Source organism: Tupaia chinensis, unplaced genomic scaffold (genome assembly GCF_000334495.1).
Source record: "Tupaia chinensis unplaced genomic scaffold, TupChi_1.0 Scaffold000335_1, whole genome shotgun sequence".
NCBI classification, from domain to species: Eukaryota; Metazoa; Chordata; class Mammalia; order Scandentia; family Tupaiidae; genus Tupaia; species Tupaia belangeri.
The window spans coordinates 2,013,749-2,019,561 of record NW_006159829.1 but is presented as its reverse complement, the minus strand read 5'-3'; positions in this window follow the sequence as shown (position 1 = coordinate 2,019,561).

Below are 5,813 nucleotides of genomic sequence, written 5' to 3'. Positions count from 1 at the left end.
GGTTCCCCAACAGTCCTTCTCGGCTGTGACCCAGCTCCTCCAAAGCCAGTGGGTACTGAGATTCAGCCCGCCGCCGGGGCTGACCCCTACCCCCTAGAGAGCCGGGACCATGGTCTCTCCATCCGTAGTGGGCAGGGCCTCAGCCGAGGGTGCCGGTCGGACTAGGGGACCGCTGTCCTCTGCCCGCTGCCGCCCTGGAGTGCAGACGGTGGGTGGAGGCGGGGGAGGGGTGCTGTTGTTGGCTGGGACCGTCACTTTCCAGAAAGACGGTGCCAAGTCACTGGGGGTTGGCAGGCCGAGAGGGCTGGGAACGGAGTGCCTGGCAGCTGGCGGGCACCAGCCAGGGCAGGGCTGTCAGAGGGCAAGCAGGGCCCTGAGGGGGCTGCCGGCCAGATCCCCCTGCCGCCCCAACACCACCCAGGACCCTGGCATCTGGGAAGGGGAGCATCTGGTAAGTTTGATGCACTCTCCCCAGCCGTCTGCCCTGACGGCCGGGCCAGGGCAGAGTCGCTTCGCTCAGTGAGGCCCGAGGGTGCGCCTGATGGAGGGGCTTCGCCATGCCTGGGGCGGAGTGGGTGTGTCAGACATGGCGTGAGCGTCCCACTGTCTCTCTAAGGTCAGACGGTTCCAGAAACAAGTGTGGATCTGATTGTCTTCTCGTTTTACAGAGGAGGAAATAGGCTGGGCAGAGTGGAGGTTGGTGGGGTCTGCCCTGGGGGCGGGGCCGTCTGCTCTAACCCAAGCCCGCTGGCCTGGAGGGGAGAGTGAAATCACTCCTGTTGGGAGCCATGGGGCGGGTCAGGTGGGAGGTCTGGGTCAGGGTTTAGCCTTTGACCAGGGCTCAGAGTGTGAGCAGGGTCAGGGCTCAGTGTGAGCAGGGTCCGGGCTCTCAGAGTGTGAGCAGGGTCAGGGCTCAGAGTGTGAGCAGGGTCAGGGCTCAGAGTGTGAGCAGGGTCAGGGCTCAGAGTGTGAGCAGGGTCAGGGCTCAGAGTGTGAGCAGGGTCAGGGCTCAGAGTGTGAGCAGGGTCAGGGCTCAGAGTGTGAGCAGGGTCAGGGCTCAGAGTGTGAGCAGGGTCAGGGCTCAGAGTGTGAGCAGGGTCAGGGCTCAGTGTGAGCAGGGTCCGGGCTCAGAGTGTGAGCAGGGTCAGGGCTCAGTGTGAGCAGGGTCCGGGCTCAGTGTGAGCAGGGTCAGGGCTCAGTGAGTGACCAGGGTCAGGGCTCTGTCTCTGGCTGGACACGGCAGTTAGGACTCAGCCTGGGTCGCACTCCTCCCACTGACGCAGTACCTCTCATACCTTACAGTGGCCCTGCGTGGGACGTCCCGTGACCCCATGCCCTGCCCCAGGGAGGTTTTTCTTTTTGCAGTGAGGGCTGGGTGGTGCTTTAGAGCCTACATGGGCTCTGGTCCCCCCCACACACACCCCACCCCATAGAGCCTGGTCCCTGCTGTGGAGGGCTCACGGCCACTTCCTGCTGGGAGACGTGTCAGGAGGACAGAGAACAGGCCTGGAAGGTCTGGGTCGGGAGCTGGAGCCCGTGCTGGGGTGTGCTTTCAGGACGACAGGGCGGCTGCCATACCAGGGTGCTCTCTGCTGGCCAGCAACCTGGTCCCCTCCCACCTGGTGCTGGCTCCTGGGTGACCTCAGGCAGGGAGACGGTCTGGGGAGGCTGAATGTGTGTCCTGCCCTGGCCCCTCCCGCCTATTCGGTTCCTTGTCTGTGGAAGCGTGGGAGCCTCAGATGTGGTGGGCAGGAAGCATGGAGGGACATCGCAGTGGACAGTGTTGGCAGCCGTGGTCCTAGGCCAGCATAGAGCTGCCGAGCCCAGCTGCTTCTCTGCAGACCCTGGCCATAGCGCCGTCAGTGGGCGTGGGGCCCCAGCACAGGACTGGACCGTAACCACTAGACTTGGCTTCTCCCCTAACAGGGCGGGAACGCAGCTCCTTGGACACCTGTAGCCTCAGGACCCTCAGGGAACAGAGCAGACCCTGGGCCAAGGGGGAAGGGAGCTCAGAGCCAATCTGACCTCACCAGCCCCCAGAGCTTCATGTGTAGGGGTCTCCTCCATAGAAGCCACCTGTGGGCGCCCTGGAACGCAGATCATGGGCTGTCCTGCAGGAGGCTGGGCAGGGGAGTAGAGCTCCCTCTCCACCTCCTCTGCCCCAAAGCATGGGAGACCCCTCCTCTCCAGCCCTAGACCCAGTCCCAGAGGGCCCTGAGCAGCAGATGGGACTTAGATCTATCCCAGGTGGACTTCCTGGGGGTGGGGGCAGTGGGATTCAGGCCAGGAGTCACTGCTGATGGCTGGTCCTGGGTGCGGGCAAGGCAGGAGGGAAGGGCTACAGGAGCCCTGTCTGGAAGTAGGGGCCCATTCTGTGCTCTGCTGAATGTCGGGGAGGGGTGGGCAGGGCAGGGTTGTGTGCAGGAGGGGTGCAGCTCATGCGGGACTCGGGGAGGGTCCAGTCTCCATCTCCCAGGCGCTGTGCGTGGGCGTGGTTGGACACTGAAGGTCACAGGCATCCTCCGTAGGAGGAAGCGCTCAGAACCCTTTGTTCCTGTGGTTGGAGGTCCACGTCTCCTGGCTCAGGACTCTAGGTCCAGGGTCCGAGCGGCTTCCTGAATCCCAGCACTGGCCGTACAGAAGCCACGTCTGTGAGACAGGGTACCCCAGGATCCAGCTGGGGTCCGCTTCTCTGTGCAGCAGGCAGGCAGCCCCAGGATACCCCAAGAGCTCTGGTGACCTCCTTGGGGGCCGGTTTCTGTCCCCTGCCTGGCCCCTGGGAGGTCAGCGAGACTGGGATGGGGCCTCAGATGAGCCTGGCGACATTTAAGGAGGCCGGGGGAGGTGGGTTTCACGGGCCCTTGTGCCGGGCCAGAGAGAGGGCTGCCTGGCATCTGGGCAGGAGTCCGTGTGGCCTCCGACTCCCCACTGTGCCAGCCACCTTGGAGGGACCTTGGATGAGCTTGTTCTCCAAGCGCAGCGAGGCACAGCCCTTCTCTCCTCCAAGGCCCATGAGAGGGCCAGCGGTGGCTGCCCGTGCACTCCAGCCTGGCCTGGTGGCTTTAAAACACGCGGACATGCATGTGCACATGGCCAGGATCCGAGAGCAGGGGAGAAGGAGGAGGGGGCGGAGCGGCCGTCCTCCATGGGGACGCTTTCTCATACTCACTCTCGCCCTGTCTGTCTCCAGTGAGCGCATGTACCCTCTGGCAAGTTTCTCAAAGTCAAAGGAACAAGGAGTACTTTTTATTTACTTTATTTTGTTGTTTTAAAAGATTGGTTTGGGGTCAGCAGATGGTGTAGCAGTTGCATTGTTGGACTCCCACTTGGCTGACCAGGGTTTGAGTCCCGGACCCAGTGGCTTGAAACTCATGCAGGACTCGTGTGTGTGCGTGCCCAAGATCCTGAAGAGGATGGAGAAGGGGTTACAGCGTGGCCATTCCCGTGGGGGCTCGGGGAATTTCTCACTTTCCCTCTCACACCTCTGTCTCTCTGGCGAACTCACAGGCCCTACTACGAAACCTCTTTAAAAAAGATTTATTTAATTTAATTTATTTATTATTGTTTTTAAAATAATTAGTTTATTTAACTCTATTTATTTATTTTTATAATTTGACCAGAAGGGACAGAGCGAGAGTGAGAGAGGGAGAGAAAGACAGGGAAAGTGAAAAAGCAAGCTGCCAGGTCTGAGACTTGAACCTTGGTCAGCCATGTGGGAATCCAGCACCTTAACCACCATGCCACTTGCCGGCTCCAGGGAGTGCTTTTTATTTTAAAGTTTATTAACTTACTTTATGAAAGGCAGAGAGAGACAGACACCTTCAACAGTGTTTCTTCCCCCCGTGGCCCTCCCCCCAGCCTCACAGCCAGCCAGGCCACAGCTTTGCCCACGGCTTTGCCCACGGCTTTGCACACGGCGTGCTGGGTGTGCTGAGCCCACCCTGATCTGAACGAGCCTTCCGCATGGCTCCAGCACACAGAGGTGTCCTACCGCCTGTGCCACCGGCTGGGCAGAAACCTGTGGGGTTTTCCCTTTTTTTAGTTGCCATGGGCACGTATCTGAGAGGTTGGGGAGGGAGACAGGGCGGGGGGAGAGCGGGGCAGGGGGAGAGCGGGGCGGGCTTGGTCGCACTGCAGTCCCTTCCCTTCTACCTGTCCACCCCACCAGGACTTGGCGGCATGCACACATGCCCGTGTACTTTTCAACTGCTGGGGCCGGGACTTGAACTTTGGTGAGTTGCAGTGATGCAGGTCCAGTACCCATGTTTTCGATGCAAACGCTCATTCCCAGTCATGGGGGGAGCATGACGGAAGAAACAAAGGACCCTGTGCTCGTGCCCCCAACTCTCTGGCTGGCCCGGGCAGGTTGGCTGATTGGGCTCCTGTGGTCACAGGCCCTGGGCTGCGGCTGGCCAGGTACCGGCAGTGTGGTCCCGGTGGGCGGTCCTGTCTGTGGAACCGAGGCCCAGAGGCATGGGAGGCACCAAGGCCCTGTGGGGGTTCAGGTGGGGGGTCTGGTCCACCTCGCTTCAGTGTTGCCCTGGAGCTGGGCTGCGGGCCTGGGCTTCACCCCACCTTGCTCCACCCCTGGGTGCCTGACCCGGAGCTCCCAACACAGGACCAGAACCTGAGGCCTGCAGGGGCCTGGCCCTCACACGAGGGCCAGGGAATCTTGGCTAAGGCACTGGCGGTGAGGTCTCTGGGCCACCCCACAGGGATGGGCAGAGTCAGAACTCGAACCCAGGGCCCCAGATTCCAGCACACAGCAGCTTCTACAGGGCCCATGGGTACATGACAGGAGAGCAGCCAGAGGTCCTGGAGTCCAGTGGGGACAGTCCCTGCCCTGGGGACCCTGAGCTGATGAAGAGACAACCGGAAGATGGCCCACAGGTGGGCAGGACATTTCAGGGTGACATTTGGGGCCCAACCCTGGCCTCGGCTTCCTTATCTGCACCACAGGCAGCCACGTTTGGGGCTGCGTGAGGCACAAGGGCGACGCAGTGGTCCTGCCAGGGCCCTGCGGGGTCATGGAGCCTGGTCCCAGTCCAGAGGGGCTGCCAGGTGGCCAGGCAGCGCTGGGCGTCAGGGGTTCCGGGAAGCCTGGTGGTGGTTCCGGGAAGCCTGGTGGTGGTTCCAGTGTGCACTGGCCGGCTCCCAGCGGCGCCCGGCTGCGGCCGCCCAAGGTGCCCCCCCGCGGATGCGGCATGGGCCGGCGCCCGGTGAGTGCAGTGTTGGGACGCGGCATCCGGCGGCTGTCCCGGTGCTCATCCGCTCATTCAGGAGCACACACTGGACTGCCTGAGGCCTTGTGGATAATTATTTCTCCCTCTGTAAACCGAGGCCCAGCGGCATCCCCGCAGGCCAGGGCCTGCTCCTTGTCTCCGGCTGGGTTGTTTACTGTGGGCTGACACTTCTCCTGTCGCCCTGGCCTGTTTACTCCGGGCTGTCAGCGGAAGCTCCAGGTGCGGAGGGAGGCCTGGGAGAGCTGCCAGCACCCTTCCCACGCTGTCCTCAGCGGGCCTGCCCCAACTCTTTGCTGCCCACAGGCCACCCAGGGGCTGGGCAGAGCCTAGGCGTGGCCAGCCTGCAGCTCCCTGTCTGCTAAGAAGAGGGAGCCTGGGAGGGCTTCCTAAAGGAGGGGGCATTTGAATTGGTGGTCTGGGCAGACGTAGGAGCATGGCAGTGGCTGCTGGAGTGGGTGGCGTCACCAGCAGAGAGGATACCCCTGGGCAGGGCATAGAGGCTTGAGGCTCAGCCTAGCGGGATGTGGCCAGAGCACAGGCAGCCTGGAGGGTGGTGGCTTCTAGGGTCCC